This window comes from Tribolium castaneum, chromosome 2 (genome assembly GCF_031307605.1).
Source record: "Tribolium castaneum strain GA2 chromosome 2, icTriCast1.1, whole genome shotgun sequence".
Taxonomy (NCBI): domain Eukaryota; kingdom Metazoa; phylum Arthropoda; class Insecta; order Coleoptera; family Tenebrionidae; genus Tribolium; species Tribolium castaneum.
Genome location: NC_087395.1, coordinates 1,869,292 through 1,882,091, shown reverse-complemented (window position 1 = coordinate 1,882,091; position 12,800 = coordinate 1,869,292). Strand labels below are relative to the sequence as shown.

The following is a 12,800-nucleotide window of genomic DNA, read 5'->3' as shown; positions in this document are numbered from 1 at the left end:
ATGGCCTATTATAAAGAAAAAGCGAAATGATATGTTTTTTTAAATATTTAAAAATAATGTATTACACAAATGGACATATCTAATCAGAAAAAAATAAGCTTTTCAAAAATATCACAACTGCCTATGATTCTTATTTAAAAATATACAACTTTATATTATTACAGCTAAACGAATGATTAAAAAAATCTCTGATAACATTATTAAATTCTCTGTAAAAAAGTACCTGTATAATGTTTTTGTTTCAAATGTGTATCTTTTATAACAAAAAAGATATGAATTTTTTAAGATTTTGCTAAAATGTCAACTTTTGTTGATAAGTAAAAAACAAATGACGATAGCGAAATGCGGTTTTGACCAAAATTATTTTCTGAAAAAAACGGACCGGAGAATGTGTAACTTGTTTTTCTCTAAACCTCTTATTTGGAGAATTTGGAGAAATTACTTTAAAAACAAACAACAGTGGCAGAAATTTCTGTGTTGTTGAAAAAGGAAACAATATTCGCCTATGAAAAGTTTCGTTGCATTTATTGTGAAAATGTTATTCAAATATAGTCTTAAATGATTTAACATTTTAAAAAGGCATGTAAAAATTACGTTTTTAAGACATGAGTTGTTGCATTAATTGGATTTTAAACACTATCTTCTAAAATATCGGCGTTTTAAGTTTCATTAAAAATTCATTGCCAAATATCTGAGATATCAGGCTCGAAATATTTTTTAAGATCTAGTAAAGATATATATTTTTAGCGCAATAAAACAATTCACTCGAGTCCTTAGATTACTTAGCCCAAGATAAGATTTACTTAGTGAGCAAGAAAATACTAATAAATTTATTTTCAACAAACTCAATATGACTTTTGAGTTAAGCTCTGTGGCACATTTAGAAACGACATGGTGCAAGAATAAAAATGTCTAAAGGACTTATGGCTTTATGAGCCATTTCTAACGGTTTTACTCTTTTTCCATGTCAGAAAACGACGAAATTCAATTATCTGAACAACTCTCATTTCAGTTCATAGTACAATTTTGCATCAACGCATTTGCCTCTTTTTGGAGTTTCTTTCTGGTGGGTTTTCTTGGCTCAAAATTTATCACTGAGATTTAGCTTGACACAGAGTTCTTTTCTTATACAGAAACCCTCAATTTATGCTTTATTTCACTCCAAAAAATTGAAATGCGCTGTCAAAAAATTCTACTATGAAATGAATTTGGATTTAGTAAGAAAATCGTTTTCGTTCAAAACAAGGAGATTTGAGCCATTTTAAAGTATTGTGAATTTTAAAGCGAAGAACATTCATAGAAATTAATAAATCGTCATCTTTCTCGACCAGAATAGACGATTTGAACCATATTCTTAGAATTTTTGGTTTTGTTGAAATATCTTGACTAGATTGTTGTTATCCTGAAAAGCAAAAGACAGTAACTTTAAAATTAGAAACTCAAATGTTACACTTTACGACTATTACGAAATTTGTTTTGTTTATAATGGAAATATTTGACACTTTTTTATTTACTTTTTATTTTTTTTTATTGAATTGTATTCAAAATCATTTTTAAATAAACATTTTACAGTTGTTTAACTTTCCTAATGTGAAATAAAATATATCTTCAATTTCAGATATATTTTATATTTTACGTTAAAAAATTCTTTGTTTCTCAGGTTTCCAGTACCTATTTCAGCTTTTTATTTAGTTTCTTATTTTCTCCATAGTATCTCATATTACTAGTTCTTCAAGTTTTCAGTTTTTCGTGGTTTTATTATCCTATATACGTATATTATTAATGTTCTTACTTTGCAGTTTCATAGTTTTTTAATTATCACTCTTACATTCTCTTAAATCTACAGAATTTTAATCTTACTATTTTTTTATTTTTTTATATTTCACTTTTTAAGTTTTGTAGCTTCACAGTCTTTTAGTATACGTATATTAGTTTTTTATTCAAAATCTTATGTTTCAATTTATTTGTGGTTTTCTTTTCCAGTTCTATAGTTTTTCAGTTTCTCTGTTTTTCAATCGCTTAGTTTTTCAGAATTTCACTCCCATTTTTTTTAGTTTTCTGTGTTTTTAGTTTCTTGGTCAGTGTTTTCTCTAATTCAATATTAAAGTATTTTTTGATTTTAATCAATTTTTATATCTTATAAATTTTTTGTTTCAGTCTTGATTCTGGAATAAAACAATTTAATTGCAATCTTTGCCAATTGTTAATTTTGATTTTAAAAATTAATTTAATTTAATTATTATAATTATAAATTTTTCCAAACCGACAGTGTAGATTTTAACTAGTTGTGTGAAAGTGTGAAAATCCTGCTTTTCTAAAATTCTTAATTTTGGTGTGATAAATTTTTTAAAAAGTATTTTTGTCAAAAAAATCACATTGTTTCAAAAACTAAACAGAAGCCGTCATTTTATTCGCGTCTAAGACAAAATCTCATTCTGCGAGAATGACCGGCCCTTAAACCGGTTCACTGGTTTCTCATTTGCCTATGGAATGAGTAATGAGTTTATTTTTTAGGTTGAGATGAATTCTTACGGAAATGGAAATAATTTTACAACAGCTAATTTAGAACAATATTTAGGTTCAACAGTTCTTAACTTCTTTATAGTTTTTTGTCTAATAGATAGTTTAAAGTTTTTGGCAGAACGCAGTTTATGTTGTTAGATTTTTTAATAGAATTTCTTGCAATAAAAATTGTTTTTATTTTGCCTGTAGTAATTAAAATACGTAGTCATATTTTTGGAGAGCTTTGAAAGCTGGAAAGCACAAAAAAGTTCATGTTTACCCTTTCGCAAATAGAGCCTTATGAGGATTTCGAAAATTCGGCCAATCTGCATAATATCAGTAATGATCAAAATGCACATCACGCACTGACTGCCCGCCGCTCGCCGCCCACCCCCGCCGCCTCCAGGAGACCCTCGTCGGGCGCCCGAACTCCAACTAAAACTTAATTATAATTAATTAATGCGACTGCTACTAAGTCTATAGGCTATATGCTATGTAATTAGAAACCTTTATATAAAATGAATACTGTTAATTAACGAACTAAAAGACATTATAAGTAGATAGAGATAGCCGGTTCAAAAACCACCTCCACCTCCCTCTACTGCGCATGTGTGAAAATTGTGTCAGTCAGCCGCAGACGCAAGCGCGTAATCGCAGCTCGCTGGCCTGCGACCAGCTGGTCAGCCGGCCTGCGGCCGACTGACGCCATTTGTGATGATGCAAATATATTTATGTAGTATAATAATAATAATAATAATAATAATCGTCGCCATCTTGGAAGTTTGAAAGTCGGCGGCGGTCATTTTTGTTTAATGGTAAATTGGCGCCAAATTTAAATTATTTCAAAATTAATATTTGAAATTAGTCGGCCATGTTTGTTTGTTAAAAAAAATGGCGCCAAAATTTTAATTTATTTAAAAATTAATATTGGGTGTAATGTTGGTAGCGCCGATGTCGTCACAAATTCCGCCTAAATTCTCACGTTAGATGGCGCCACGGTCTGCAAACTTTTCGCTAGATGGCGCTGCCGTCAGCGCAGCCGTCAATCAAAGATGGCGCTGGCCTCCATTTTTTTTTTTAAACACACCCCCCGCCCGTTTGCGAATATGCAACCAAGAAAACAAGTAGTAGTAGTAGTAGTAGTAGTAGCTTTTTGGGGTTGTGAAATTTTTGGTTTTTGGGGTTGTGAAATTTTGAATATATGATTTTTGAAATGTGCAATTGTGAATACATGAAGTATATATACAATACATGCTGTATTGAGTTAAGCAAAATATCAGAAAATCATCGCGCTTGTCACTAATAACTAATAAAGGAAAGTCATTATTTTATCGATAAGGAAAAAAAACCTAGTATATGTAGTTTTTTATTTTTGTAATGTTGTTTGCCTAACTTGTCTGTTGCGCACCAAGTTTATTTTGTTATTTGTTTAAAATATAATGCAAAAAAAGTTGTTGTTGTTGTTGTTCCTTCCATGGGGAGTCGAACCTCAGGTAGGTAGAGTGGATAGTGCTGTCTATTTTGGAAACCTGAAAAAAATCATAAATTAGTTTTTTAAATAGAGGTGAACATGACACTTACCAAAAAATTTTACATTAATCTTCGTGAACAATACGTTCGAAATTAAAAATGTGGGCATCATGTTCCTGATTTCCATTAGCTTGCTTACGTCCCATATAAATCAAATAAGATCCGAGTCCTTCCATTAGTGTCGTAATTATGGTATCATTCATAACTGCTGTTAGTCGTTTAGGTAAAAAAACTTTACCGACGTTGTCCAGATATGCTACCATCATAACCCCATGTTGTGTGTTTGCCTTGGTTAAATTGATGATTTTATATTTCTTGTTCACTTCCAAATCGTTGGCACTGACATATGTATCAGTATATTCACAGGCAGCAATTTTATTCAGATTTAATAGTTGATCAGCCATTACAGAATCCTTTGAAATTTAAATGCAAAAATACACAGCGGAGCACATACAACTTCTCACAAAGATAGTTTTAATAAAACTGGTGAAATGTGTAAAAAACGGAACTTTTATAATCAATTTTTGCGGTTAACAGATAACACGCTTTCCTAAAAAATAAAAATGAAATAAAATATGATTTAATACTAATTTTGTGGTTTACCTTATCGTAGGAATTTTGTGACGCACTTTTTGTTTGATAAAAATTTGATAAAAATTTTCCTAAAAAATTAAACACATTTTTAGCAATCAAATGTGGTAAACAAATTTAAAAAATTAAAGAATTTACCAAAAAAAGATTATTTATGTTGGTTTTAGAGAAGAATTCAGTAGTCTGAATCGGAAGAATTTGTGGATGAAGAACTTGTGCCGAAGTCAATATTTTCGATAAACTTACGATGCGTCTTTTTGGCACAACTTTTGTAGGTCTGAAGCTGAAATTAGATGTTTAAATTAGATGTTTAGAAAGAACGTTTTATTAAGTTGTAATATAAACTTACTGTAAACAAACACTGATGAATACACCAACTACACCAACTATCTTCTTCACGAGTATAATCTGTTAAATTTTCAACCAGGACTGCATTGTGTGTAATAATCTTTTTAAAAGATAATTTTTTCAATTGAATTAAGATGGGTTCTCGCGGACAATTAATGTTAAATATAGATAAAGTTTTAGGTCCCGCTTGTATGACACTCTTAGTAAACTCATCATATTCAAAGTAATTATTTTCATTAAAAAAGTACAGCTTTCCGTTTAAATATCTAAATGTCCTTGTTATTTTATTAGGAACACCTTCAAATAATTCGTTTGTTAAACCAGGAACATTATATCCAGAGATGCAACTAGATAATGTAATATATGTATTATCTCTGAGAAAAAGATAAATACCACCTGAGTAAGTTGTTATCGCTGCCGAAATTGGACTTGATATTTTAAATTCTTCGCTTATAGATTTCGGATAATTAGTTTTAAATCTAAAAGTAGATAATGAAAAAAATATAAACTTCAGCTTTTACAATAATTACTATATCATCTGTTGAGGGTTTATGATAAATTGTTGTAAATTCTTCAAAATCTTTTGGTAAAAAATGTTAACCGCCCAGTAATTAATTAAGGTTTTGGATATGAATTTTTACCTATTTCAATTAAACAAATCCACTTTTTTTATAAAAGATGTATAAATGTGTTTTAACTATTAGAAATGTATATATTGTTTGTAAACTATTGGATATAAATTTTTTGGGGAAAATGATTGTAACGATAAATTAATAATCAAATACAACTGGATATTTATAAAATTTTTGATTCATAAATTTACAAGAAAAAAACGTTAGACAGGAAATAAGATCACAAAAATAATCAGAATGAATATTATTTTTTATTATACATAAAACAAACTACATACTTAAACTAAAAAAGTCATACACCTAAATAAATTTTTAATTGCAGTTTTTAAGCCAAACCTAACGCTATGAACATCATAAAAAACGCTATGAACATCATAAAACGATCCAACATGTATGAGGTTTAATGTACCCATACCCAAATGTCAATTATACCCCGCTCCTCATCGGTGTCTATCGCGGCGGTCAAGCGCCCCACGGTAAAAATATCAAAATAACCTCCAAGGGATGGGGGCGGTTCCAGTCGCAGATAGATGTTAATAAGGGAAACCCACTCGAAGGTGCCCGCGGGAATTTGGGTGAGGAGGTGGTCCACCTCCTCTTCGGTTAACCCAGCGTGGTTAACAACCAAATCTGGGTTATAGTCCCCATAGTAACCTGCGGGATGTTCTGTAACAAAAGAAAGAGAAATTTAATAAATAGATTACATTAATTTATTAAGACTGATGATGAAGTGTTGTAATTAAATTTCAAACAATTGATTCGGAAAAAATTTAAAATAAAATAATGTAAAAATTATTTCTACTTACTAGACATGATGGTTGTGTTGACTGTTGATATTTCAATAAAAATTATTTCACACACTAAAAGTTGATCCCTTTATACTTTTTGTAATCTTAACTAGAGTGGAGAGGGCAGGTTAATGAAGTAGGAGAAGGAAACGAGATTAAAACTTTAAACGTTTATTTCGGTAAATTCTGAATTACATAATTATAAATAAACCGTACATTATTAAGACTACAGATACATATTTTAGTTTTTAAGTAATGATGCATACATAACGGAAGTTGTGGTTGCAATTTTGGACAAGAGTTTGCTTCCTCCAAATTGATGATCCTAGGGTAAAAGTCCTTTGAATCGAAAAATTGTCTTAAAAAATCCTCTTTAACGCTTCCTTTTACGTAAATAATATCGATAACATCATCGATAATATTTTCTTCTAGTATGTTATAAATATTTTCATAGTCGATATTTCCACTGTTGTAACGTAATAGATGATGATTTAATTCTAAATATTTCACTTGTTTTTTTACATCTGCACTTAGTTGACGAAACGGCACCGGTGATTTAAACAAATAGTGACCAGTTCGATGTCCATCAAATATTGTTAATTCTTTAACGATGAATTCAGGTATATAAAATCCTTGAACATCAATCACTACTACCTTCATGTTGAACACTTAAATCTAGACTGAAAAATTTGTTCACGATGAGCAGAATTTAAGATCTCCTTTAAAATATTTTTCATTTGATTAATTCTAAACTTAAACCTTTCTCTGTCTGCAGCGCATTGTATCCAATAGTTTCCTTTTCTAGCATCTTGATAAGCATATGACCAAACTATTAGATTATGTACTTCCGGAGCACTATCACTTATAGTAACACTTTTTTTCATCCTTATATCAGTTGTCTAATTATTCCTGTTAACGGATAGTACTGCATTATTCTATCATGAATGATAATACAATAAGCTCTTGTATCGGCTGGGAAATTATTATCGCTTTCAAATTCTAAGCTGATATCAATGGTGGAACTTCGAATTGCTTCGTTTTGCTTGGAACAGTCTAATACAAATATCGGTCTTTTTGTATAATCTGTATAGCTTAATATAGGTTCAGCACGATCTTTTCCATTAAATTCCTTATAAAAATCAACGTAAGCTTGATATGCTTCTAAATATTTATTTTTAGCAAATTGTAGTTTCCATGTTTCATATGGATAAACATTTGAATTCAACCATAAACGTACGCTTCTTACATCACAATGATCAAATAGAGTAACATCAGACTTTGGATTATTTTTTCGGTTTGTTTGAAAGCAAACGATAATAAATCTTGGTCTTTCTAATTGAGTAGATGTTTTAACTCTCCAGATGTCGTTATTAGTTTGTCGAACTGATGGAAGTTCATGAATTTCCCATTTTCTGAACGGTAACGATATAACACGATCTTTGTTGATCCCTTCTAATATAGTTAATTTAATTTCATCATTTGGGTAAACATGTTTTGCTTTTAATTCAATATTGTTAATCTTAAGTGTCGCTTTTCTCGTTCCGGTAGAAATGAAACAATTAGCATCGTTACGACTTCGTATTAATCGAAGTTTTTGATGACCGCTAACTATCCGATGATAATCAAATGGTAAATTTAACAGATAAGATAAAGGGATTCTAAATGAAAACGTATTATCAGTTTCATTAAATGTCTTCAGTTGTTGACTTTCTTGATCATTCCATCCAGCGAGAGTTAATGCTCTTACTTCATCTTTGCCATAACATAGAAAAGTTTTGATTGTAGATACTGTTCCGACTTCACGTACACTATCTAACTCAACATTATTCAATTCATAGCTTACATTCTCAAATAAATATGCTGCTGCATTATTAGTCAAGGTTACATTTCCACCGCCAGTTTCCGGTACCGGATCTGGTATGAACTCACCGTCCACTTGTATAAATGATTCAAAGAGAGAAATCCAAATATCTCTCTGATTAATTATAATTTCGATTTCATCATTGTTATCGAAAGATCTTACTTGCGGACTATATGTATGTTCTTCCTCTTTACTTATGCTGTCGTCTATTTCCGGTGAACTGTAAACCTGAAGTTTGCTGGCGGACATTATATCCTAACGATTTAAGAATCTGCACGCTCTGATGTGATAATGTCGACTGATGACAAGATACTGACTGATAATTTGATGGATTGTATGATTTTTTATATTGATTTTGAAACACTAAACCCATGTTTATGCTTCTTTTTTCAGAGCAAGACGAATATTGATTGTTTGACCGTTAAAATCTATAGGACAATGGTCTTGATCAACAATATCAATAGTTAGGTTAGGTATATTGGATCTATTAATGATAGGTAAATAAATAGGATTTAATGGTTCCACAAAAATCTGTTCGGCTGGACTAACACTTAAAGCAGTTTCATAAAGAGTATGAGATTCTTTGTTTTTGTAGAAAGAACCTCTTACAATATTACACTCGATACGTATTGTATTAACCTTAATTATGTTAACAGGTAAATCACTTTCATGTAATTGTCTTGCTTTAAGTTTCCTTTTAGAAAAACCTAACAATTTACCAATACTATCTTCGTGAGCGAAATTAATGTCGTAAATACTAAATATCTCACACTTTAATGTGTTTTCGTTAGCCTTCAATGAAAATGTATTCTGTTTTTGAGCATCAGTTGCAGATCGTCCACTAAGAATAATTTGTATATATTTTTCTATAGCAGCTATTTCATAAGCACCTTTCGGAAATGTTATCACTTTTTCTTCAGTAGTGTTCGGAGCAAAATAATAAAATTTATTTGTACCCTCTTCTATATTTGGTATATTATTGTTAGTATAAAAACCGATTAAAGCTATAGAATAATTCGAATTTTCTTCAAGGTCAATGGGTGGCTCATAGTGTTCAGACAGCGTACTTTCAACACCTGTTAGGGAGAATGTCTTATACATGACTGAATAAAATACATGATTATCTCATCTTTTATTATGTAAAAACATCAAACATAAATGTCCGCAATTATATGATAAAAATTGATAACGATCATGATTAAAGTAAATATTACAATTTCCTAAGTATCGTACTAATTCTAGAGGTGGCTTTAGATTTCCATAACTATCAAAATAATCAACCTGTTTATTTGTTTTTCTATAACAAACCCAATGAGTTCCGGATCCTTTTTTAGAGTCCAAATTAATGATAGCACATTCTGTCTTATCAGGTTTCATATGAATTAATTCATCTCTCATAAAAACGCCTTTAAATTTGGGTAGTTTTAATAATTTAGCATATCTTCTTAAATCATTATCAGTTAGTGCCCTATTAGGCAGTTTTATTGGTAGTTTTTTGGAAATTTACGTAAATACAATCCATAACCTCGTGGTTGCTTTCGAAGATATAAACCACTTCCCGCCTTCCCGATAGCGATATCTTCCAGTACTTTATTATGACGTTTATTCTCATCTAATTTCTGTTTCGCTGCTTTAGCATCATTTACAGCTTTAGTTATAGCAGCAGCACCTCCGCCCATAGCCCCTAAGGCACTAAGTCCTCCAAAAATTAATGGTAACAATGGTAAAAATCCTCCTGTTTTTATAGGTATAATACGAGGAATTTTTATACGCTTACGACCTCCAGATTTTCTAACTGCTATACGAGCAGCTGATAATGCAGATTTTATATTATCATATCCCTTATTTTCTAAATTTGATAAAAGAGCTTTATGAAAAGGTTGTTGTTTTTTCTGTGTCCTCTTTCTAGATTTCTTTGTCTTCCTTTTCGATTTTTTCCTTTGGATTCCCATACCTAATTTCCTTTTGACTTTCATTGCGTTAGTTACAAACCAGGCACTTGCTTTTTCACCAAATGAAGCGTCTTTAGACTTAACACGTGACCATGCACTATCTTCTAAAATTCGATCCGCTTGATGTCTATCTTTTAAATCGTTGGAATTAGCGTAAGCTATATCGTGCGTTTTACAAAAGCTGTCAAGCTTGTTTATTCCAGGATCACCTCGTTCTAACCGTTTCTTAAGTTTTGTACCAGGTCCGCAATATTGATATCCTGGTAAATGTAATTCAAAAGGTAATTTATTGATTGCAGTATTTAATAGTCCTTCCCCTTTGAAAGACAACATTTAACTGAACTTTTTTCCCTATATAAACCTTCTTATAAATGTTTTTAATTTAGTATGAAAATGAAAGTGTTAAAGCAAAAATTACAATTACCTATCATAAATCATGATTATAATAATGTTGATAATAAACATAAAATGTCTCATCGACATGGTACACTTTTACCCGAATCAATACGTTGTATAATTTGTGGACCTTCTGGTGGAGGAAAAACTAACATATTATTGTCTTTATTGTTTGATCCCAACGGATTGAAATTTGAAAACATATATATTTATTGTAAATCATTATATCAACCGAAGTATAAACTGCTTAGTGATGTGCTACAAAAAATTAAAGGAATGGAATATAACCAGTATGAACATAATGAAGACGTGCTAGATCCAAAAGATGCAAAAAATAACTCTATTTTTATATTTGATGATGTCATAATGTGTAATCAAGCTAAGATAAGGGATTACTTTTGCATGGGCCGGCATAAAAATATTGATAGTTTCTATCTCTGTCAAACATATACAAAAATACCGAAACATTTAATTCGAGATAATGCAAATTTATTGGTAATATTAAAACAAGATCTGTTAAATTTAAAACATGTATATGAAGATCATGTTGGTGCTGATATGAAATTCGAACAATTCTGTGAAATATGTCAGGAATGTTGGAAAAACCAATATGGTTTTTTGGTTATATGTAAAGATAATGAATTAAATAAGGGTCGATATAGAAAAGGGTTTGATCATTTTATTCAAGTGTAGAGTGATATCTATTTGAGAACGTTTCCAGACCGGTTAATATCAGTTTCACAGCGGTTAGTATCGGTGCGATATCGGTTAATACCGGTTCCAAAGCGGTTAGTATCGGTTAGATACCGGTTAGAGACCGGTTAATATCGGTCTCAGACCGGTTAGTATCGGTGTGATATTGGTTAATACCGGTTCCAGAGCGGTTATTATCGGATAGAGACCGGTTAATATCGGTTTCAGACCGGTTAATGTCTGTTAAAAAGCAGTTCCTGATCGGTTTGAGATCGGTTAATATCAGTTTGAGACCCGTTATAATAGCAGTCGAATAAGAAGTTATATAAACAATAATTCTGATTTGTTCGGTTAGTTTATAACATTAAGCGGTAATGATGGGTACCAAACCAGATCAAAACCTTAAAAGACATATATTAAAAGCAGCTGATTCAATTCGAAAGAAGTATAAAGCCATAAAGTTAAACAGCAGTGAAGCGGATGAGTCAATTAAAAAGCTTTTTCAGCCTGTTATAAATCCTTTAGAAGAAATTTCAATAAAATTGGAGAAGCAATCTCCACCACCACAGCAACAACAACAAAAACAACACAAAAGACCAAAACATCATATTCAAAAGCAAAGGAAACAATTTCTTAAACTACCAAAAAAAGAAAAGATTAAACAAGAACTTGAACTACCAGTTGAAGAAACATATGAACCTAGTACATCACTGCGACAACCAGAAGAAATATATGAGTCATTACCAGAAATAAAAGAAGAAGATGAAGAAACCAAATCTGACACTATGGATGATTTAATTAATAGCAGACATATTTTAGATGAATTTTTAGAACAATATCCTCCAGTTGCGAGAAATGCAATAGAAGCAGTTTTAGAGAAAACCAGTGATCAGACATTTGGTCCTAGATATAATTCAAAAGAGAATAAACTATTTATGGGTAAACATGAATTAATAATCAGTCAAAATGGTGATTTAATTTTAGATAATGAATCATTTCCTGGTACTCCTGGTTTATACAGACTAATATTTTTTAAAAACCCTGAAGATAAATACACTCAAATTACAAAAGAGGATCGGTCAGCATACAAAAAAATACTTGAAATTTCTAATACACATAGAAAAAATAATGATCCCACAAAACAACTAAAAGGTCATAGAGGTGTAAAATATACTCAAATTGTGCAACCAATGTTTACTTCATTTCCTAAATCTCCGTTTATTGGTGAAGGATTATTCACTAATAAACGTGTAGAATATGTTTACTGGGATGACATAAATGAATTAGTGTCACGTCTAGCATTATTACATGCAGCGACAAAAGCGGGTAACAATTCCCATCTGAATGAAATTTTATCAATAGAAGAAGAATTAAAGGAATGTGGTGTAATATATTAGGCTTAAGTTTTTTTCTGGTTAATCCTCAGTGTTGAAATGCCCATTGATCTATTCGGACGTAAAGTGTTATCAGCATCAAGTGCATTTTTTAAATCTACACCATCACCTTT

At 30.8% G+C, this 12,800-nt stretch overlaps 1 protein-coding gene and 1 long non-coding RNA gene across 8 annotated transcripts in view; one reads left to right on the top strand and one right to left on the bottom strand.

Moving 5' to 3' along the window:
* The window catches only part of pdm3 (pou domain motif 3), a 236,691-nt gene that overhangs the window by 150,713 nt on the left and 73,178 nt on the right, over positions 1-12,800 (top strand). The window lies entirely within an intron of this gene.
* On the bottom strand, positions 3,856-6,500 carry LOC135265362 (uncharacterized). Of its 2 annotated transcripts, XR_010332993.1 has the most exons (6): positions 6,410-6,499; positions 4,973-6,269; positions 4,762-4,906; positions 4,636-4,694; positions 4,084-4,582; positions 3,856-4,031 (listed from the first exon to the last, which is right to left on the bottom strand). It is a non-coding gene; the product is annotated as an uncharacterized LOC135265362 (long non-coding RNA). The 2 variants fall into 2 exon arrangements; XR_010332992.1 differs by having other exon boundaries at positions 4,762-6,269; positions 6,410-6,500.